Raw genomic sequence first — 24,838 nt, 5'->3', positions numbered from 1 at the left:
TTCTATGGAGCATGTCTACTCTGTAACACATGGGGTCACCGTGGGTTAGAAACGACTTGATGGCAACAAATTTTTTACTGCTATAAAAGAGAGAATAATTAATAGATTGATTTCATCTAACAAGGCAAAGCCAGGATTGGTGTAAAGAAAGAACAGAGAGGGAAGAAAATTAATGACAAAAAATTATCCAGCAAAGTACAAACACAAAAACCATGTTTGTATTTATTGGGTAAACCAATTGACTGGCAGATAACAAGAGTTCGACCTTGTTATCCTGATGTGATATCTTGAGTATGTTAAGTAGGGGAACCAAAGAAAGTGATTTCAGTTGCCTATGAAATTTTTAGAGTCTTGAGAATTTAATTTTGCAGGATACACTGCAGTCTTTCAGTGTCTTTCAGCCCTCCAACCTTAGTTAAGCCATGCCTGCACATTTTCCTTATCAGTTTCTCACTCTCCTATACTCTGATCTTTTCTCATCAGGCTCTTTAAAGATCTCTTTACATTTTTGTTTCTCAGAGTGTAAATGACAAGACTGAGCAGAGAGGAGTTATTACAGTATACAAAAGGGTTATAAATTTTCCTTGGGCTGAATACAGACAGCTGTACAGGTTCCACAGAAGACACTACTGACATGTGGTAACCATACGTTCGAAGGGCTTTATGGCAGGCTTGGGCTGACCTGATTCTCATCACTGCTTGGGCAATGTATCCATATGATACCAAGATGAGTGCCAGAGGGAGGGTAAGGGAGGGAGAAGCCGTACCAAGGAAGCCATGAAGAGCTGGACCTCATTGGTATGAATGTCTACACATGCCAGCTTGATCATGGCAGACACTTCACTGGTAAAGTAGCAATCCTCCAGTACCCACAAAGGAGCAGCCAAAGGGTGATGGTACCCTGAATGAGGGTGTTGCCCACTCCACTCAACCATGCCACTCCTGCAAGTGAATGGCAAAGACATGGATGCATAATGGTAGCATAATGAAGTGGTTGGCACACAGCAGCATAGAGGCCATATGCCATAACAGTTAGGAGAAAACACTCAGTGAATTCCAGTGCCAAAGACACTAGAATTGAATAGCACAGCCTATAGGAATAATTGTCTTGGCTGCCCCAGGGATGTTCCACAGCACTTGGGGCGCAATGCTGGTGGTAAAGAAGAGGCCAGCAAAGGAGAAATTGGTAAGAAAATCAAACATGGGCACATGGAGCTTGGAAACTAGACTGGAGACCAGAATAATGGCTGTGTTGCCCATCAGTGTCAGGAGGTAGGAGGTCAACACAATCACAAAGAGGATCTTCTCAAGCTGTGGCTGGTCAGAGAAGCCCACCAATATGAGATCACCCCCTAAAATCTCATTACTCACCTTCATCACCCTATTCAAGAAAAGGAAAAAGACAAGTATAAAAATACAGGTATTGGATCCAAAACCCAAAATCAAACACTTTGCTTTCAAGTCAGTGTTAGGTAGTGGGAGACAAATAAAATCAGAAATTTCCTTAAAAAAAATTGATCCTGAAGGTGAGGACCGAGGGTGTGTGTAGAGATAGAAAGAGAGGGAGAAGAGAGAAACCTGTCTGACCTTAGGAAATTAAAAGTATGAAGAATTTTCTTAGAGAACTGCTAAAAGATATAGTGACATAACCAATACAAGAAGTGATTAATAATTAATTACTTCTTGATTATTCCAAATTGTTTAATTTTTCTGCAAATCTGCCTCCTTCTTCCTCAACAGCATTTTGTAAAACTGGAAGCAAAAGAAAAAAAAAAATAAAGAAGGTAGAAAGAATAACTTCTTTATAACTATTCTATCAGTATTCAAAAGGAGCCTTGGTTACACTGTGGTTAAATGCAGTGCTAATGGAAAGGTGGAGGAATTAGAACTCACCAGAGAAAGACGTGGCCATCCATCTGGTTCTGTAAAGATTACAGCTTTGGATACCCTATGGTGCAGTTATACTCTGTACTATAAGGGCACTATGATTCAGAATTATATCGATGGCAACAGGTATCAGTGGTCAATAGTAAATGTGGCAAATAAGGAATACACATTTTTACTTTGTATAAAATAATATTATTGCAATACCCTATGCTGACATATGTACTTACCAACATCACGATAAGATGGAATATGAGATACATAATTATCATGTGTTTTACTTAATAGCCTAAAAAAAAAAAAAAAAAACCCTTACCAAGGAGTGGCTTCTGACTCACAGTGGCCCTATAGGACAGAGTAGAACTGCCACATAGGGTTTCCAAGGAAAAACTGGTAGATTCAAACAGGCGACCTTTTGGTAGCAGCTGAGATATTAACTTAATAAATACCATCTTTTTTTTTATATTAAATAGTTTTCCTCCAACATTTTTCTTATACTGTAAAAATGAGCTATTGGATATTTTATTTTTATATTAAAGTTGCTAAAGCTTTTCAAAATTTTATTCTTTGATGGATTTCATTGAATTTTTGTTTGGGATGTAATCTATATTTTCCTTTATATAACTTCATATTATAGAGGAGCAGAATAACAAGTCCATTAGATTGCCTTACACGACATTGCTAATTAATTTTGTAGCTCTTCCATGGCATAGGTCACTGCTGATCTTCTATTGAAGGAGATGGAGATTAAAAAAATATAAAGCATGTTTTGGAAATTTGATTAAAATAATAAGTACTGCATTTTTTGCTTATGACAATCAGACAACCATTCTTAGCAAGTAGTGTTTAAATAGAGAACTAAAGGGTGAATAGGAATTAACCAGTAAATATGATGAGGTTCAGGCTAAGGAGATTATTTTAGGCAGAAGAAATAGCATGCTAAGGCTTAATGCTGAAAAGTCATTGAGAAGAAGAGGAATATGTGGTGTCATAGGCTTATTCTGCAATAGTAGGCAGGCAAGGGAAGGAAGCAGAATGTTTAAATTATGCTAAAGGTTTATGATATACCCAAAGGGTGTTCTAAACAGGCCAAGGGGCAATAGAGCTCAGGAGGCAGAGGTAATTGACATGTTGGTTGTATTAAAAAAAAAAAAAATACTCTGGCCTCAGATTGAAGAATGGATTTGCAAGGAATGAGTTGATACATGGAAACTGGTTTCAGAGTTGTTTCAATGCTGTAAGAAGTATGGCTTGGTAGAGAAAGGGAAGATTTATATTCTTAGGCTCTAGAGATATTTAGGAGTCAGAATCAACAAGACATAATGATTGGCTAGCTGTTGAGGGTGAGAAGGAAGAGTCGATGATGGGTTACAGGTTTATATCTTGAACAATTGGGTGTCCTTTACAGAGATAGTAAACATAAAACCTGAAAAAATCTTTTGTAGAGAAGATAATAGATTTACATATCTCTACATTTATGATTCTTAAAAAAAATTGAATTAGGTAAGAAATGTTAAATGTGATTCAATCATGCTATTTGACTCTTTATCATACACATTCTCCCTAGTTACCTACTTGGATATATCCATGATGTCATAATTGGAGACCATCGTTACTTTCTCTAACAAAAAAATTCTTCACTACACAGTTTTCTACCACTTATATACATTATCTTATAGCTATCCAAACTAAATTTGAATGTGATGATGATATTTTTGCATGTTTCATGCAGGTTAACCAATCTATCCAAGCAGGAGACAGAGTACCCTGTAACCAGAAATACTTGCTTTCCCATCCCCGACCTTCTTTCCTCTACATGGCCTCTGCAGCTTTCCAACGGTCAAAGGTTGCTCAGGTGGACAGACACCACCTCACTGCCACCAGGGTCTGTGTTGCCCCACTGACAGACCTCTTTAGTGTCATTTTCTTGTTTATTTGTATTTTTGTTTGTTTGTGTTTTGATTTTTTTGTTGTTTTTTGTTGTTGTTGCTTCTCTCTCTCTCTCTCTCTCACTTCCTTCTTTTCCTTTCTCCTGCCCAGCTAGGCCCATGTACCGTCACCTCCCCTCCTTGATGAACTGTGATTTTTTGGCTGTTTGCATTCTTCTTTTTTTTTACTTGTTTTCTTTTTTTTTTCCCCCTCTCCCTCCTTTCCTTCTTTTCCTATCTCCTGGCCACCCAACACTATGCGCTGTCCCTGCCCCTTCTGGAGGGGTTGTGCTGCCTGCACAGCTCAGTTAGAGAGTCACTGCACATGTCCTCCCTGGGTCTACACCACTGCCACTGACCAGCTCCTTCAGTGTCATTTTATTTGTTTTGTTGGTGTTGTTTCTTCTTTACCTCTCCCTTCCTTCCTTTCCTTTCTCCCATCCACCCAGCCCTATGTACCACTCCCAACTTCTTGGTGGGCTGTGCTGTACCGCTCATCTGGAGAGCCTCTGGGTCATGGCCTTCCTGTGTCTGCACCACCCCCACAGGCTGGCTCCCTTAGCACCATATTTTTTATTTTTCTTTCTCTTTTTCCTTGCCCTTTCCACCTAGGCCTTACACTCCTCCTGCCTTCCTGGTAAGCCATGTCATACAAGCTGGTAAGAGAGACATCAAGAGAGAGTAATTCCAAATTCCACCCCCTCCCCAATGGCAAGCTACCCACCACCATTTTTTGTCATTATTGTTTTTGTTTTTTTATTTGCTTGTTAGTTTTTTTCTCTGTTCTCCCTCTTTCTTTTCCTTTCTTCTGCCAACCAAGCCCTGTGTGCCACCCATACCCCATATCCACAGGCTGAGACACACTGCTCAAATAGAAAACCATCAATACATGGCCTCACCAGGTGTTCCCCACCCCCACTGCCAAATCCTACTGCACTGTCATTTTATTTACTTTTCTCTTTTTTTTACTTCAGTTTTTGCTTTTGTTTCTCTCTCTTCTTTCATCCACCCCCTTACCTCTGCACATCACATCCTCTCGTTTACCTCCTGCCTATCTGGAGTTGCATCAAGTGCCATGCTGCCAAGCAGAACAGAAGCAGTCACCTGAACCCTGTCCTGCACTGACTCCAGCCCTGCCCTGTCACTCAGAATTCATGCTGGAACTACCCATCCCCACCTCTGCACACCTGCTGAACCTACCTTACTGCACAATAGCTGTGTGACTGGCCCTGCCCACCTGTACAAGGTAGTGCAAAGTATCATTCTACAGGCGAGCAAGCAACAAAACACACCCAGCCCTCCTGCCCACACACAACCAAATAAAACAAAAAAGCAGGACAAAACAATCAATTCTATGACCAACAAATGAAGAAAATAATTCCTGAATGCCCTGGAGACAGCAGACAATATCAAAACATAAAAACAGGAGACCATGGCTCCAGAAAGTGACCAAAATAAAACTCCAGAAGACCATCTGCTAGAATAAAAGGTACTGGAACTACTAGATGGGGAATTCAAAACTATAATATTCAGGTTTCTCCAACAGATGAAGGAAAATGCAGACAAAAATAAGGAGAAAATAGACAAAATCACAGAAAATACAGATAAAATCATGGAAAGGACAGACAAAACAATGGAAGAATTCAGGAAAATAATACAGGAAACAAATGTCAAAATAACTAAAAATCATACAAAAACATCAATTAGAAATCCAAAACATAAATAACAAGATTTCAGAAATGAACAGTGCAATGGAAAGTTTCAGGAGCAAAACTGAAACAACAGAAAACAAAATCAGTGAAGATGAAGACAGATCCTTGGATACCACTTTGTTTGAGGAAAAATTAGGAAAAAGAACAAGGAAAAATGAAAGACCCCTGAGGATGATGTGAGATACAATCAAAAGCAAAAATTGGCATGTGATCAGAGTTCCAGAACAGGGGGAGAAAATGGAAGACACAGAGATCATTGAAGATTTGCAGACAGAAAACTTCCCTAATATCATGAAAGATGAAAAGTCAACCATCGAGAAGCTCAACAAACTCCATATAGGATAGACCCCAAAAGAAATTCACCAAGACATATCGTAATCACACTTTGCTAAAGACAAAGACAAAGAAAGAATCTTAAGCACAATTTGAAAAAAACAAAAAGTCACATACAATGGGGAAACAATAAGACTAAACTCTGATTACTCAGCAGAAACAATGCAGGAAAGAAGGCAATGGGAGGACACATATAAAACATTGAAAGAAAAAAACTACCAAACAAGGGTAATATACCCCACAAAATTCTTGCTGAAATATGATGGTAAAATTAGGATATTTCCAGAAAAACAGAAATTAAGGGATTATATAGAATCCAAAAGTCATGTATTGAATTATCTCACCCCAAAAATGAATGAGTATATCAATTTGGCTAGGCCATAATTCCCAGTATTGTGTGGGTGTCCTCCATTTTGTGATTATAATTTTATGTTAAAGGGAGGGGTTGTAACAGCCTTACCCAGGTCACATCCCTGATCCAATGTAAAGGGAATTTCCCTGGGGTGTGACCAGCACCACTTTTTATCTCTCAAGCGATAAAAAGAAAAAGGGAGTAAGGAGACTGGGGGGCTTCAAGCCACCAAGAAAGTAGTGCCAGGAGCAGAGCCTGTCCTTTGAACCCAGTATCCCTGAGTGCAGAAGCTCCTAGTCTGGGGAAAGATTGATGAGAAGGCTGACAGAGAGAGAAAGCCTTCCCTTGAATTTGGACTTTTAGCCTACTTTACTGTGAAGAAATAAATTTCTCTTTGTTAAAGCCATCCACTTGTAGTATTTCTGCTATAGCAGCACTAGATAACTAAGACACCAAACCAAATGTACAAGAATTATTTAAGAACCTTCTTGTCAAATAAAGAAGAAAAATATAAAGTCCTAGTAAACACAAAATCTACAAAAATGAAAGAAATCTACAAGCAAAAGGAATACAGCACAGAAGAGTAAGAGGAACAAAGAAAATGCCAGCACCACAAAAAAACACTACAAATTGACAGCAACAAACTCATACCTATCAATAATGACACTGAACATAAATGGCATAAATGTACCCATAAAGAGACAGAGAGTGATAGAATGGATAAAAAAAAAGACTCATAAATATGGTCTCTGTAAAAGATACACCTTAAACTCATACCTATCAATAATGACACTGAACATAAATGGCATAAATGTACCCATAAAGAGACAGAGAGTGATAGAATGGATAAAAAAAAAGACTCATAAATATGGTCTCTGTAAAAGATACACCTTAGAAACAGATAAATATATCAAAAATGAAAGGATAGAAAAACATATATCTAACAGCACCAAAAAAGAGAGGAGTGGCAATACTAATCTCAGAAAAAATAAATTTCAAGGCAAAAACCACTATAAAAGACAAGGAAGGACATTATATAATGATTAAAGGGAAAATCCATCATGAGGACATAACCATAATAAAAATCTACACACCCAATAACACAGTACATAACACATAAAACAAAATACATAAAATAAACTCTAAAAGCACTGAAAAATGAAATTGAGAGTTCCACAATAATAGCAGGAGACTTCAACACACCATTCTCCGTAAAGTACAGGACATCTAGAAAGAAACTCAACAAAGATACAGGAGATCTAAAGGCCACAAAAAGCCAGCTTAACCTCAGAGACATATGTAGAACACTCCATTCAAAAGCAGCAAAGTGTACATTCTTTTCAATGAACGTGGAGCATTTTCCAGATTAGGCCATGTCTTAAGTCACAAAGCAAACCTCAACAAAACCCAAAACATTGAGATAATACAAAGCATCTTCTCTGATTGCAACATTATAAAAGTGAAAATTAATAACTGGAAGAGCAAGAGAACAAAAAATCCAGTATGTGGAAACTGAAAAACACCTTGCTTAAAATCCACTGGGTAATAGAATAAATCAAAGATGAAATAAAAATTGTACTAGAATCTAACGAGAAAGAAAACACATCATACCAAAACCTCTGGGACAGAGTAAAGACAATGCTCAGATGTCAATTTTAGCAATAGGTGCACTCATCTTAAAAAAAGAGACAAAATCAAAACATTAGGTACAAAACTCAAGCAAATAGAAAAAGGACAGCAAAAGAAGCCCACAGCCACCAGAAGAAAGGAAATAATAAAGATTAAAGCAGAAGTAACTGAAATAGAGAATAGAAAAACAAAATCAACAAAACCAAAAAGTTGGTTCTTTGAAAAGATCAACAAAATTGTCAAACCTTTGGCCAAATTGACAAAAGAAAAACAGGACAGGATGAAAATAATTTGAATAAGAGATGAAGTTGGGGACATTACAACAGACCCAACTGGAATAAAACGTATCCTAAGAGAGTACTATGAAAACCTATACTTCAACAAATATGAAAACCTAGAAGAAAAATTTCTAGAAACATACTACCTACCTAATATAACACAAACTGAGATAAAAAATCTGAACAGACCCATAAGAGAAGAGATTGAAATGGTAGTAAAAAAAAAAAAAAACCTCCAAAGAACAACAACAAAAAAACCCTGGCCCAGATGGCTTCACTGGAGATTTCTACCTAACATTCAGAGAGAAACATGCACCAGTACTACTCAAACTATTTCAGAACATAGAAAAGGAAGGGATACTTCCAAATTCATTTCATGAATCCAGCATAACCCTGATACCAAAACCAGGTAAGCATGTCACACGTACAAAAAAGAAAATTACACACCAATATCTCTCAGGAATATAGATGCAAAAATTCTCAACAAAATTCTAGCCAATAGAATTCAACATGATTAAAAAAAAACACTCCCCATCAAAATGGGATTCATACCAGGTATGCAAGGATGGTTGAACATTAGAAAATGCAACAACGTAGTCCACCACATAAACAGAATAATCACATGATCATCTCAATCGACACAGAAAAAGCATTCATGATTAAGAAAAACTCTCAATAAATTAGGTATAGAATGGAAATTCCTCCAGCATCTATATAAAACCAACAGCCAACATCATTCTTAACAGAAAGAAGCTGAATACATTCCCCCTGAGAACAGGAACAAGACAAGGATGCTCTTTATTGCTACTCCTATTTAACATTGTGATGGAAGTCCTAGCTTGAGCAATAAGACAATATAAAGAAATAAACAGCTTCCAAATTGGCAAGGAAGAAGTAAAACTACCCTTATTTGCAGATGATATACTAACATGGAAACCCTGGTGGTGTAGTGGTTAAGTGTTATGGCTGCAAACCAAAAAGTCAGGAGTTCAAATCCACCAGGCACTCCTTGGAAACTCTATGGGGCAGTTCTACTCCGTCCTATAGGGTTGCTGTGAGTCAGAATCGACTCAACGGCAGTGGGTTTTGTTTTTTTATACTATACCTAGAGAACACAAAGGACTCCACAAGGAAACTCATGGAATTGATAGATTCAGCAGCCTAGCAGAGTACAAGATAAACAAAAATTATTTGGATTCCTATACAACAATAAAGAGAACTAAGAAAAGGGAATCAGGAAAGCAATAATAGCCCCTAAAGGAATAAAATACTTAGGAATAAATCTACCCAGGGACCTAAAAGACCTATACAAAGAAAACTACAAAACACTACTGCAAGAAACCAAACGAGACCTACGTAAACGGAAAAATACACCACGCTCATGAATGAATACGTACACTCAACATTGTGAAAATGTCAATTCTACCTAAAATGATCTACAAATACAATGTAATCCCAATCCAACAGCATTCTTTAATGAGATGGAAAATTTAATCATTAACTTTATATGGAAAGGAGAGAATACCCTGATAAGTATAGCATAACTGAAGAAGAATACAGTAGGAGGACTTCCAATACCAGACTTTGGAACCTGCTATACAGCTATGGTAGTCAAAACAGCCTGGTACTGGTACAAATGACAGACACATTGACCGATGGAACAGAACCAAGAACATAGATGTAAGCCCATCTACCCTCAATTACCTGATCTATGACAAAGGCCCAAAGTCCGTTAAATGTGGAAGACAGTCTTTATAACAAATGGTATTGGCAAAACAGGATGTCCATCTGTAAAAATATAAAACTGGACCCATACCTAACACCATACACAAAAAAAAACTAATTCAAAATGGATCAAAGACCTAAATATAAAACCAAAACCTATAAAGGTCATAGAAGAAAAGGCAGGATCAATACCAGAGACCCTAATACATGGCATAAATAGCATACAGACCATAACTAACAATACACAAACACCAGAAGATAAACTAGATAACTGGAATCTTCTAAAAATTAAATATTTATGCTCATCAAAAGGTTTGACCAAAAGAGTAAAAAAAAAGAATTTACAGGCTGGGGAAAAAAATTTGGCTATGGCAAAACCTACAAAGGTCTAATCTCTAAAACCTACGGGCACTTCACCAAAGAAGACATTCAGACAGCTAACAAACACATGAGGACATGCTCTAGATCACTACCCATTATAGAAATGCAAATCAAAACTAAAATCAGATACAATCTCACGTGAACATTACTGGCACAAATCAAAAAAACAGAAAACAACAAATGTTGGAGAGGCCGTGGGGCTGCTGGAACTTTCTTATGCGCTTCTGATGGGAATGTAAAATGGTACAACTATTTTAGAAAATAATATGGCACTTCCTTAAAAAGCTAGATATAGAAATACTGTACAATCCAGCAATCGCACTCCTAATACATACCCTACAGGACTAAGAGCCATCACAGGTATAGACATATGCACATCCAGGTTCATTGCAGCATTAGTCACAGTACCAATAAAATGGAAATGACCTAAGTCACCATTAACATATGAATGGATAAACAAACTATGGTACATATGGAATACTACACAACAATAAAGAACAATGATGAATCCGCAAAACATCTCATAATATGGATGAATCTGGAAGGCATTTTGCTGAGTGTAATAAGTTAATCACAGAAGGACAAATATTGTATGGGACCACTATTATAAAAATTGTGAAAAGGTTTACAGAAGGAAAGGGACAATCTTTGATGGTTACTAGGGTGGGAGCGAAAGGATGGGAAGGCAAAAACACTAACTAGACAATCAATAAGTGATAACTTTGGCGAATGGTAAGACAGTATACAATGCTGGGGAAGTCAACAGAACTTGACCAGGCAAGGTCGTGGAAGCTTCACAGACACATCCAAACTCCCTGAGGGACCAAATTACAGGGCCGAGGCCTGGGAACCACAGTCTCAGGGGACATCCTGCTCAATTGGCATAACATAGCTAATGAAGAAAGTGTTCTACATCCTACTTTGGTGAATAGTGTCTGGGGTCTTAAAAACTTGTGAGTGGCCATCTAAGATACTCCACTGGTCTCACTCTGTCTGCAGCAAGGGAGAATGAAAAAGAAAAAGACACAAGGGAAAGATTAGTCCAAAGGACTAATGGACCACAACTACCACAGCCCCCACCAGACTGAGTCCAGAACAACTAGATGGTGCCTAGCTACCACCACCGACTGCTCTGACAGAGATCACAACAGAGGGTCCCAGACAGAGCTGGGGAAAAACGTAGAACAAAATTCTAACTCGCCAAAAAAAAAAAAAGACTTACTGGTCTGACAGAGACTAGAGAAACCCTGAGAGTATGGCCCCTGGACACTCCTTTAACAGCACTGAAGTTACTCCTAAGATTCACCCTTCAGCCAAAGATTAGACAGGCCGATGAAACAAAATGAGACTAAATGGGCGGAGCAGCTCAGGGACAGGGACGAGAAGTGAGAAGGGGACAAGAAAGCTGGTAATGGGAAACCCCAGGTCCAGAGGGGAAGAGTGTTGACATGTTGTGGGGTTGGCAACCAATGTCACTAAACAATATGTGTATTAATTTTTTTAATGAGAAACTAATTTGCCCTGTAAAACTTCATGTAAAATACAGTTAAAGAAGAAAGAAAAAAAGAGTTAAACGTAGCAAAAAAAAAAAAAAAAATCCTGGCTTTCAAGAGCACTGTCGCTCTATGGACTTTAAAAAGTCTAGTTTGAATCACAAAGCTGGGCAAAAACTTGTTTTAGCCAATATCAACCCTTTTCTTTGCTGGGGCAGTAAGCTTCCATCTCGTTATTTGGCAGGAAGGCTGGGTGGAAAAGTGTGAAAGGATGAATTCCAGATACGGGAAAGTGCATTATTATCTCATCACTATGTAGATGAAAGCTGTTAATGAGGGTGAGGGAAAATTTCAAAACACTGAGAGCCAGAGTGTCAAATAGCAAGTCCATGGGTATGTTATAACTGGAGTTTCATGACAGGAGTTGGGTTGGGGATGAAAACCCCATATATATATATACATATATATCTTTTACTTCTGTGTAGTAGTATAGTATATGTATACGTTAATTAGGTTTGATAGAATTATTCATCTGAGAAAAACAAACAAAAACTTATACATTAACATTATCCAAATGCAGCTATATCTTTGCTCAGTCTGTTATTTGATAGACATTCTACAATATATAAATATAAGAGAAAAGGGTAAATTTAAAACGGTATTTGGTTACAAGTTTTTGTCTTCCCATTTTTTTTTTACTTAATATAAAGATTGCCCAGTAATGCAAAAATTAGATATAAATTAAATCAAGTAATTTAAACTTCCAAATTTAAAGATCTTAGAATTACAACAAAAAAAGAATTACAAATTAAGCTAAAACACTAAATCCACACAATTTGAAGCATTAAATAATAATCATCCACACAGTGGATGATTTTATGTGTGAGGAGCCCGCCCTCATTAAAATTGCCTGGGTGGACACAGCCTTCCTGGAAAATAAGCTCTCCATAGATAGCGTCCTATATGTGGTTATACCTCTGCGACTTATTTTGGTCTCCTATGGTCTGAAGGAAGAGTTTCAAGCTGCACTGATGGCACTGGAGAAAAACAAGGCCCTAGGAATTAACTGAATACCAACTGAGATGTTTCAATAAACAGATGTAGCACTGGAAGTGCTCACTTGTCTATGCCAAGAAATATGGAGGACAGCTACCTGGTCAACCGACTGGAAGAGATTTGTATTTATGCCTACTCCCAAGAAAGGTGATCCAACCAAATGCTGAAATTATCAAATAATATTATCACATGCAAGTGAAATTTTGTTGAAGATCATTCAAAAGCTGCTGCAACAGTATATCGATAGGAAGCTGCCAGTAATTCAAGCCAGATTCACAAGAGAACATGGAACCAGGGATACCATAGCTGATGTCAGATGGATTCTGGCTGAAAGCAGAGAATACCAGAAAGATGTTTACCTGTGTTTTATTGACTACGAAAAGGCATTCAACTGCGTTTATTATATTAAATTAAGAACAATATTGTGAAGAACAGGAATTCCAGAGCACTTAATTGTGCTCATGAGGAACCTGTACATAGATCAAGAGGCAGTCATTCAAACAGAATAAGAGGATACTTTATGCTTTTAAGTCAGGAAGTGTGTGTCAGGGTTGTATTCTTTCTTTGTACCTAATCAATCTGTATACTGAGTAAATAATCAGAGAAACTTGACTGCATGAAGAATGGGCATCGGATTGGAGGAAGACTCATTAACAACCTGTGTTATGTAGATGACATGAAGCACTTACTGTTGAAGATCAAAGTCGCCAGCCTTCAGTATGGATTACATCCCAAATAAAGAAAACAAAAATCCACACAGTTGGACCAATAGGCAACATTATGATAAATGGAAAAAAGACTGAAGTTGTCAAGTATTTCATTCTATTTGGATCCACGATCAATACCCATGGCAGGAGCAGTCAAGAAATCAAATGATGCATTGCATTGGACAAACTTGCTCCAAAAGACCTTTTTAAAGTGTTGAAAAGCAAAGATGTCACGTTGAAGAATAAGGTGCATCTGACCCAAGCTATGGTATTTTCAATATCCTCGTATGCATGCAAAAGCTGTATGATGAATAAGGAAGACTGAAGAAGCACTGACGCCTTTGAATTGTGGTGTTGGTGCAGAATATACCATGGACTGCAAAAAAACAAACAACTCTATCTTCGAAAAAGTACAACCAGAATATTCCTTAGAAGCAAGGATGAAGAGACTGCATCTAACATACTTTGGATATGTTATCAGGATGGATCAGTCCCTAGAGAAGGACATCATGCTTGGTAAAGTAGAGTGTCAGCAAAAAAGAGGAATACCCTCAACAAAATGGATTCACACAGTGGCTACAACAAGATTCAAGCACAACAACAAGTGTGAGGATGGCGCAGGACCGGGCAGTGCTTCTTTCTGTTGTACATAGGGGTGCTATGAGTCGGAACCAACTGAATGGCATCTAACAACAACAACACAGCTGCATTGTGAGGAGTATGGTGAGGATAAAATCAGCTGAAGGCTAATTAAAGCATTTGGGACCTGTGGGTCTCATATGGTTGTTATGTTTTGTTCTCTGGGACTAAAATTTCTGTCTACATAGAGTACGAAAGCTAGTACACACAACACATGGAAGCAGAGCAATATTCTTTACCCTTTTCTATGTCATAGTGACTCCCTCACTGAATTCTGTGATCTATGCCTTGAGAGACAGAGAGGTTAAGTGGGCTCTGAAAAGGCTGCTGGTAAGACACCCAAGATAGGGAGACATGTGAGATATATTCATGCAATTCCTCAGATGCTGGGAACTTTGAGGTACATCTCATTATGATTTCTCCTTTCATTTAGGAGGAGTGCAGCTAAATCACCTAAATAAAAATTGGTATGAAACATCTTTTTTTTTTAATTAACTTTTATTAAGCTTCAAGTGAACGTTTACAAATCCAATCAGTCTGTCACATATAAGTTTACATACATCTCACTCCCTACTCCCACTTGCTCTCCCCCTCTTGAGTCAGCCCTTTCAGTCTCTCCTTTCTTGACAATTTTGCCAGCTTCCCTCTCTCTCTATCCTCCCATCCCCCCTCCAGACAAGAGTTGCCAACACAATCTCAAGTATCCACCTGATATAATTAGCTCACTCTTCATCAGTGTCTCTCTCCCACCCGCTGACCAGTCCCTTTCATTTCTGATGAGTTGTCTTCGGGGATGGTTCCTGTCCTGTGTCAACAGAAGGTCTGGGGAGCATGGCCGCCGGGATTCCTCCAGTCTCAGTCAGACCATTAAGTTTGGTCTTTTTATGAGAATCTGGGGTCTGTATCCCACTGATCTCCTGCTCCCTCAGGGGTCCTCTGCTGTGCTCCCTGTCAGGGCAGTCATCGATTGTGGCCGGGCACCAACTAGTTCTTCTGGTCTCAGGATGATGTAGGTCTCTGGTTCATGTGGCCCTTTCTGTCTCTTGGGCTCTTAGATGTCTTGTGGCCTTGGTGTTCTTCATTTTCCTTTGCTCCAGGTGGGTTGAGACCAATTGATGCATCTTAGATGGCCGCTTGTTAGCATTTAAGACCCCAGATGCCACATTTCAAAGTGGGATGCAGAATGATTTCATAATAGAATTATTTTGCCAATTGACTTAGAAGTCCCCGCAAACCATGTTCCCCAGACCCCCGCCCTTGCTCCGCTGACCTTTGAAGCATTCATTTTATCCTGGAAACTTCTTTGCTTTTGGTCCAGTCCAATTGAGCTGACCTTCCAAGTATTGAGTGTTGTCTTTCCGTTCACCTAAAGCAGTTCTTATCTACTGATTAATCAATAAAAAACCCTCTCCCACCCTCCCTCCCTCCCGCCCTCGTAACCACAAAAGTATGTGTTCTTCTCAGGTTTACTATTTCTCAAGATCTTATAATAGTGGTCTTATACAATATTTGTCCTTTTGCCTCTGACTAATTTCGCTCAGCATAATGCCTTCCAGGTTCCTCCATGTTATGAAATGTTTCACAGATTCGTTACTGTTCTTTATCGATGCGTAGTATTCCATGGTGTGAATATACCACAATTTATTTACCCATTCATCCGTTGATGGACACCTTGGTTGCTTCCAACTTTTTGCTATTGTAAACGGCTGCAAAAAACATGGGTGTGCATATATCTGTTTGTGTGAAGGCTCTTGTATCTCTAGGGTATATTCTCAGGAGTGGGATTTCTGGGTTGTATGGTAGTTCTATTTCTAACTGTTTAAGATAACGCCAGATAGATTTCCAAAGTGGTTGTACCATTTTACATTCCCACCAGCAGTGTATGAGAGTTCCAATCTTTCCGCAGCCTCTCCAACATTTATTATTTTGTGTTTTTTGGATTAATGCCAGCCTTGCTGGTGTGAGATGGAATCTCATTGTAGTTTTAATTTGCGTTTGTCTAATGGCTAATGATCGAGAGCATTTTCTCATGTATCTGTTGGCTGCCTGAATATCTTCTTTAGTGAAATGTGTGTTCATATCCTTTGCCCACTTTTTGATTGGGTTGTTTGTCTTTTTGTGGTTGAGTTTTGACAGAATCATGTAGATTTTAGAGATCAGGCGCTGGTCGGAGATGTCATAGCTGAAAATTCTTTCCCAGTCTGTAGGTGGTCTTTTTACTCTTTTGGTGAAGTCTTTAGATGAGCATAGGTGTTTGATTTTTAGGAGCTCCCAGTTATCGGGTTTCTCTTTATCATTTTTGGTAATGTTTTGTATTCTGTTTATGCCTTGTATTAGGGCTCCTAGGGTTGTCCCAATTTTTTCTTCCATGATCTTTATCGTTTTAGTCTTTATGTTTAGGTCTTTGATCCACTTGGCGTTAGTTTTTGTGCATGGTGTAAGGTATGGGTCCTGTTTCATTTTTTTGCAAATGGATATCCAGGTATGCCAGCACCATTTGTTAAAAAGGCTATCTTTTGCCCAATTAATTGACACTGGTCCTTTGTCAAATATCAGCTGCTCATACGTGGATGGATCTATGTCTGGGTTCTCAATTCTGTTCTATTGGTCTATGTGCCTGTTGTTGTACCAGTACCAGGCTGTTTTGACTACTGTGGCTGTATAATAGGTTCTGAAATCAGGTAGAGTGAGGCCTCCCACTTTCTTCTTCTTTTTCAGTAGTGCTTTGCTTATCCGGGGCTTCTTTCCCTTCCATATGAAATTGGTGATTTGTTTCTCTATCCCCTTAAAATATGACATTGGAATTTGGATCGGAAGTGCGTTAAATGTATAGATGGCTTTTGGTAGAATAGACATTTTTACTATGTTAAGTCTTCCTATCCATGAGCAAGGTATGTTTTTCCACTTAAGTATGTCCTTTTGAATTTCTTGTAGTAGAGCTTTGTAGTTTTCTTTGTATAGGTCTTTTACATCCTTGGTAAGATTTATTCCTAAGTATCTTATCTTCTTGGGGGCTACTGTGAATGGTATTGATTTGGTTATTTCCTCTTCGGTGTTCTTTTTGTTGATGTAGAGGAATCCAAGTGATTTTTGTATGTTTGTTTTATAACCTGAGACTCTGCCAAACTCTTCTATTAGTTTCAGTAGTTTTCTGGAGGATTCCTTAGGGTTTTCCATGTATACGATCATGTCATCTGCAAATAGTGATAACTTTACTTCCTCCTTGCCAATCCGGATACCTTTTATTTCTTTGTCTAGCCTAATTGCCCTGGCTAGGACTTCCAGCACGATGTTGAATAAGAGCGGTGATAAAGGGCATCCTTGTCTGGTTCCCGTTCTCAAGGGAAATGCTTTCAGGTTCTCTCCATTTAGAGTGATATTGGCTGTTGGCTTTGCATAGATGCCCTTTATTATGTTGAGGAATTTTCCTTCAATTCCTATTTTGGTAAGAGTTTTTAACATAAATGGGTGTTGGACTTTGTCAATGCCTTTTCTGCATCAATTGGTAAGATCATGTGGTTTTTGTCTTTTGTTTTATTTATGTGATGGATTACATTAATGGTTTTTCTGATATTAAACCAGCCTTGCATACCTGGTATAAATCCCACTTGATCAGGGTGAATTATTTTTTTGATGTGTTGTTGGATTCTATTGGCTAGAATTTTGTTGAGGATTTTTGCATCTATGTTCATGAGGGATATAGGTCTATAATTTTCTTTTTTTGTAATGTCTTTACCTGGTTTTGGTATCAGGGAGATGGTGGCTTCATAGAATGAGTTGGGTAGTATTCCGTCATTTTCTATGCTTTGGAATACCTTCAGTAGTAGTGGTGTTAACTCTTCTCTGAATGTTTGGTAGAACTCTGCAGTGAAGCCGTCTGGGCCAGGGCTTTTTTTTGTTGGGAGTTTTTTGATTACCGTTTCAATCTCTTTTTTTGTTATGGGTCTATTTAGTTGTTCTACTTCTGACTGTGTTAGTTTAGGTAGGTAGTGTTTTTCCAGGAATTCATCCATTTCTTCTAGGTTTTCAAATTTGTTAGAGTACAATTTTTCATAATAATCTGAAATGATTCTTTTAATTTCATTTGGTTCTCTTGTGATGTGGTCCTTCTTGTTTCTTATTCGGGTTATTTGTTTCCTTTCCTGTATTTCTTTAGTCAGTCTAGCCAATGGTTTATCAATTTTGTTAATTTTTTCAAAGAACCAGCTTTTGGCTTTGTTAATTCTTTCAATTGTTTTTCTGTTCTCTAATTCATTTAGTTCAGCTCTAATTTTTATTATTTGTTTTCTTCTGGTGCCTGATGGATTCTTTTGTTGCTCAGTTTCTATTCGTTCAAGTTGTAGGGACAGTTCTCTGATTTTGGCTCTTTCTTCTTTTTGTATGTGTGTATTTATCGATATAAATTGGCCTCTGAGCACGGCTTCTGCTGTGTCCCAGAGGTTTTGATAGGAAGTATTTTCATTCTCATTGCTTTCTATGAATTTCCTTATTCCCTCCTTGATGTCTTGTATAACCCAGTCTTTTTTCAGGAGGGTATTGTTCATTTTCCAAGTATTTGATTTCTTTTCCCTAGTTTTTCTGTTATTGATTTCTACTTTTATTGCCTTGTGGTCTGAGAAGATGCTTTGTAATATTTCGATGTTTTGGACTCTGCAAAGGTTTGTTTTATGACCTAATATGTGGTCTATTCTAGAGAATGTTCCATGTGCGCTAGAAAAAAAAGTATATTTTGCAGCAGTTGGGTGGAGAGTTCTGTATAAGTCAATGAGGTCAAGTTGGTTGATTGTTGTAATTAGATCTTCCGTGTCTCTATTGAGCTTCTTACTGGATGTCCTGTCCTTCTCCAAAAGTGGTGTGTTGAAGTCTCCTACTATAATTGTGGAGGTGTCTATCTCACTTTTCAATTCTGTTAAAATTTGATTTATGTATCTTGCAGCCCTGTCATTGGGTGCATAAATATTTAATATGGTTATGTCTTCCTGATCAATTGTCCCTTTTATCATTATATAGTGTCCTTCTTTATCCTTTGTGGTGGATTTAAGTCTAAAGTCTATTTTGTCAGAAATTAATATTGCTACTCCTCTTCTTTTTTGCTTATTGTTTGCTTGATATAATTTTCTCCATCCTTTGAGTTTTAGTTTGTTTATGTCTCTAAGTCTAAGGTGTGTCTCTTGTAGGCAGCATATAGATGGATCGTGTTTCTTTATCCAGTCTGTGACTCTCTGTCTCTTTATTGGTGCATTTAGTCCATTTACATTCAGCGTAATTACAGATAAATAAGTTTTCAGTGCTGTCATTTTGATGCCTTTTTATGTGTGTTGTTGACAATTTCATTTTGAAACATCCTTTTAATGACATCCTAAGTTACCTAGGATTCTAAATCCCTCTTATCCTCCTTTCTGGAAATGTTATGTGTTTCTTTTTTGGCTACTTTGTAAATATTCTATGAAAAAATAAATAAAAGTACAAAACCAAAAACCAAACCCGTTGCTGTTGTGTCGGTTCCAACTCATAGTGACCTTATAGGACAGAGTAGAGCTGCCTCATAGGGTTTCCAAGGAGTGCCAGTTGGGTTCAAACTGCTGACCTTTTGGTTAGTAGCCGAACTGCTAATTACTGTGCCACCAGGGTTTCCAAATATAGATATATGCATATGTATTTGTATACTTTCATAAATTAGAGTTTTTGGATCCCTGGTGGTGCAGTGGTTAAGAGACAGCTGGTAACGAAAAGGTCAGCAGTTCAAATCCACCACCTGCTCCTTGGAAACCCTATAAAGCATTCTACTTTGTCCAATAAGGTTGCTATGAGTCAAAATTGACTTGTTGGCAATGGGTTTGATTTGGGTTTTCTTAGAGTTATTGTTCTAAAACTATTGCTGTTGAGTAGATTCTGACTGATGGCCACCCTATATGTTACAGAGTAGAACTGAGCTCTATAGGGTTTTCTTGGCTCTAATCTTCATGGAAGCATGTTGTCAGGCCTTTCTTCCATGCTGCTACAGGGTGGGTTCGAATTGTCAAGCTTTACCTAAGTAGTTGAGTGCAAAGCATTTGTGCCATCCAGAGACTTCTCAAGTGACTGATTTAATGACATGACTGACATAGTTATGACAAACATAGTTGCACATCATGGAACTAAATCTTCTACTTCATGGAGGTAGAGCTCAGATCATAGCTGTAGAAATTTGAGTTTATATGGGAATGCTCCCTATTTCTTGCCAGGTCTCACATCCCATAGTACTACAGACAGTGGGTGTTCTGTTGGTAGTTTACGTGAAAGTGTGGAGCTTAATTGGAAGACACACAAATATCTGACTCTTTTCCTTACTTGGAGTATTACTGGTTCTTGTTCAGCCAGTAGAGGCCTCTGGTACTAAGTGCATCCAGGGGTTTTCCTCATCTCTCTCACCCACAGAGGAAGACCCCAAGAGAGATGTGCCATGAGGCTGAATGTTTCTCTTTTATGTATCCCTCATGTATTCCTGAATTCCTAGCTAAATATGCAAATACAAGTTTAAGTTTCATCATTAACCCTGAATATTTAAATTTCACAAAAGTAAATAAATTGATGTACAAATAATAAAAAATAGCTGTATTTTTCATTTGCATAGTGTTTTTATTGATATTATAATTTGATAAAATACACAAAATTATTTTCATATTGAATATAAAATTGTTATCTGTTCTGGTAATTTTTAAATTTAAAGATATTGGTTTGTTTTCTATATGTGCAAAATAGGTATTTATTTATAGAATGTTATCAAGATTTCTATTGGCTTTATAATTAGATGCTGCTTAGGCATATTTGTTGCATGTTACTTTATACAGTTTTTTTTATATATAAAGAAATAAACGCTTTAATAGGGATTGTCACTAGGGAATCATTTTAATACAAACAAATAAATGTAGCCAAATACAGCATGAAGTTGAATGGGGTGGTTTCAAAAAAACTAAAAGCGTATAAACTTTGGAGAAGAAAAGCATGATCTAGTCAGAAAGCCATCAAAAATATCACTTATTTATCTAGATTTTATGTCTCTCTGTTCACAAAATATAATCCAATTGACATTGATAAATGTGTCACTAATAGATTAATAAATATGATCACATTTAAGTCAAATTTTCATTGGTGAATTAGGTTAGGCAAGGCTAACGCCTAATAAGCAATGTAATTACCTGGGTCATTTAAAATAGTGTAATTTACAACAGACAAAGTATAAAGAAAATGATAAAATGGTAACCTTACATTCATAATAAGAATATAAATTTTTAATGCTTTTCGCATATTTTTTACATTTTTAAAATAATTTTATTTTTGTTGTTGAATATACACAGTGGAACACATACCAATTCAACAATTCCTACTTGCACAATTCAGTAACATTGATTACATTTCATGAGTTGTGCAACCCCTCTCACCCTCCTTTCCAAGTTGTTTGTCCCCCAATAACATAAACTCAGTATTAGTTCCTTTCTATCTTTTGAGTTGTTGTGGTCAATTTGACCCACACAGATAGATCTTAAAAGAGCACAAAGCTCAAGACAGTCGTTCTTTACTAGTTAAGCTAAACTATTGTTTGATTTTAAGATGATTTCAGGGACTATTTTGGGTTTAAGGTTTAACATTTTAAAGATTATCTCACGGCAATAGTTTCACCAATTCATTCAGCCTCCTTGGCTCCAGAAAATCTGGATTCCATGAGAATTGCATTTCTGTTCTACATTTTCTTCCCTTTGACCTCGATTCTTCTAGAGACCCTGTGACAAAAATATTTAGTAGTGGTAGGCAGTCACCATCCATTTCTGGCCTCGTGGCAGTGGAGGCAGTTGTTCATGGAGGCAATTAGTCACACATTCCATTTTCTCCTCCTATTCCTGACTCCCTTTCTTCTTCTGTTGCGCCAGACAAATGGATGCCTGTTTGCGAGCTTTTAAGACCAAAGGCACTACGCAACAAAATAGGAGGTATTAGGCCTAATCACATTAGGCCAGTTAACATGGACGCTCTGTGAAAACATGACCCTAAGCCTCCAAACCAAGGAGTCAAATCCCATGAGGTATTTGGTTGTACATAAGCAGCTTCAGCAGCTACTCTTTTTGTGTTTGTTTGTTTGTTGTCAATATTGTAAATATATCTATCAAACAATTTTTGCCAATTCAACTTTTTACAAGTGTACAACTTATTGAAAGTAACATTAACCAGTATTGAATGTAACATTAACCAGTTTTTCAATTCTACCCTTAATCAATGTAATTTTCCCATCACTCTTGACCAAAACTCAGTGCTCCATAAGCAATAACCGCCCCACTTTTCCCTTCCTCCTGTCCCTGGTAACCACTAATGAACTTTGATCTCTATACATTTTCTATATTAGGTCATACAATATTTGTCTTTTTGTTATTGTCTTATTTCACTCAGCATAACATCTTTAATGTCTATCCATATGGTAGCATGCATCAAAACTTCTTTTTTCTTACTGGCTGAGTAATATTCCATTATATCTGTGTACCACCTGTTGTTTTTCCACTCATCCACTGATAGTATTACGTTGTTTCTACTTTTTCACTATTGTGAATAGTGCTGCAATGAACATGGGTATATAATTAATTATGTGTTTGAGTCTCTTCTTTCAAGACTTTAGTGTATATAACTAGGAATGAAATTACAAGGTAATATGTTGTTATTGTTGTTGTTAGGTGCTGTTGAGTTGGTTCTAACTCATAGTGACCCTATGTTTCACAGCAGAAAATACTGTCCAGTCCTGCTCCATGCTCACAATTGTTGTTAAGCTTGAGCCCATTGTTTCAGCCACTGTGTCAATCCATCTTGTTGAAGGCCTTCCTTTTTTACACTGACACTGTACTTTACTAAGCCCAGTGTCCTACTCCAGGGACTGATCCCTCCTGACAACATGTCCAAAGTATTTAAGACGTAGTCTTACCATCCTTGTTTCTGAGGAATATTCTGATTGTACCTCTTCCCAGACAGAGGTTCATTTTTTTAGCAGTCCATGGTATATTCAATATTCTTCACCAAGACCACAATTCGAAGGCATCAATTCTTCTTCAGTCTTCCTTATTCATTGTTCAGCTTCACATGTACGTAAAGCGATTGAAAAAACCATGGCTTGGGTCAGGGGCACCTTTAGTCTTCAAGGTGATGTCTTTGCTTTTCAAACTTTAAAGAGGTCTTTTGCAGCAGATTTGAGCATTGCAATGTGTCTTTTGATTTCTTGACTGCCACTTTCATGGGTGTTGACTGTGGACCAAGTAAAATGAAATCCTTGACAACTTCAATCTTTTCTCCATTTACCATGATGTTGCCTATTGGTTCAGTTGTGAGGATTTTTGTTTTCTTTAGTTGAGGTGTAATCCATACTAAAGGCTGTAGTCTTTGTAAGTGCTTCAAGTCCTCTTCACTTTCAGCAAGCAAGCTTGTGTTATCTGCATAATGCAGGTTTTTAATGAGTCTTCCTGCAATCCTGATGCCCTGTTCTTTTTCATATAGTCCAGTTTTTTTTTTTCATTCGCTCATGTGGTATCACTAAAAATGAAAAGAAACAGCTACAAACATCCATTAATTATCAGAACCTGGAACATACGAAGTATGAATCTAGGAAAATTGGAAATCATCAAAAATGAAATGAAATGCACAAATATCAATATTCTAGGCATTAATGAGCAGAAATGAACCAGTGCTGGCCACTTTGAATCAGACGATCATATGGTCTACTATGCCAGGAATGACAGCTTGAACAGGAATGGCTTGGAATTCATCCTCAAAAAGAACATTTCAAGATCTATCCTGAAGTACAGTGTTAACAGTGATAATATATTAACCATACGCCTACCAGGAAAACCAGTTAATATAACTATTATCCAAATTGACAAACCAACCGCTAAGGCCAAAGGTGAAGAAATGAAGATTTTTCCCAGCTTCTCCAGTCTGGGATCGAAAATGCAGTCAGGATGCATTGATAATTACTAGTGATTGGAATGGGAAAGTTAGAAAGAGAATAAGGATTGGTAGTTGGAAAATATGGCCTTGGTGATAGGAACAATGCTGGAGATCAAATGATGGAATTTTGCAAGACTGATGACTTCTTCATTGCAATTTCCTTTTTTCGCCAACATAAATGGTGATTATACACATGGACCTCGCCAGATGAAACACACAATAATCATATTGACTACATCTGTGGGAAGAGATGATGGAAAAGCTCTGTATCATCAGTCAGGACAAGTCTGGGGGTTGACTGTGGAACAGACCATCAATTGCTCCTATGTAAGTTTTTTTAAGTTCAAGCTGAAACTGAAGAAAATCAGAGCAAGTCCACGAGAGCTAAAATATGACCTTTAGTATATCCCACCTGAATTTAGAGACCATCTGAAGAATAAATTTGATGCTCCGAACACTAATGACTAAAGACCAAATGAGTTGTGAAATGACATCAAGGACATTATGTATGAAGAAAGCAAAAGGTCATTAAAAAGAGAGGAAAGAAAGAAAAGACATAATGGATGTCAAAAGAGACTCTGAAACTTGCTCTTGAACATTGAGCAGCTAAAGCAAAACGATGAAATGATCATACAAAGGATGTGAACAGAAGATTTCAAAGGGTGGCTCGAAGTATTATAATGACGTGCAAACAGCTGGAGATAGAAAACTAAAAGGAAAGAACACACTTGGCATTTCTCAAGCTGAAAGAACTGAGGAAA

The 24,838-nt window shown here is 37.6% G+C and overlaps 1 pseudogene; it reads right to left on the bottom strand.

Moving 5' to 3' along the window:
* Positions 1-450: 450 nt before the first annotated feature.
* LOC126064444 (olfactory receptor 2G3-like) lies at positions 451-3,494 on the bottom strand (annotated as a pseudogene).
* Positions 3,495-24,838: the final 21,344 nt, after the last annotated feature.

Source organism: Elephas maximus, chromosome 1, assembly GCF_024166365.1.
Source record: "Elephas maximus indicus isolate mEleMax1 chromosome 1, mEleMax1 primary haplotype, whole genome shotgun sequence".
Taxonomy (NCBI): Eukaryota; Metazoa; Chordata; class Mammalia; order Proboscidea; family Elephantidae; genus Elephas; species Elephas maximus.
This window is presented reverse-complemented; position numbering and strand designations above follow the sequence as displayed.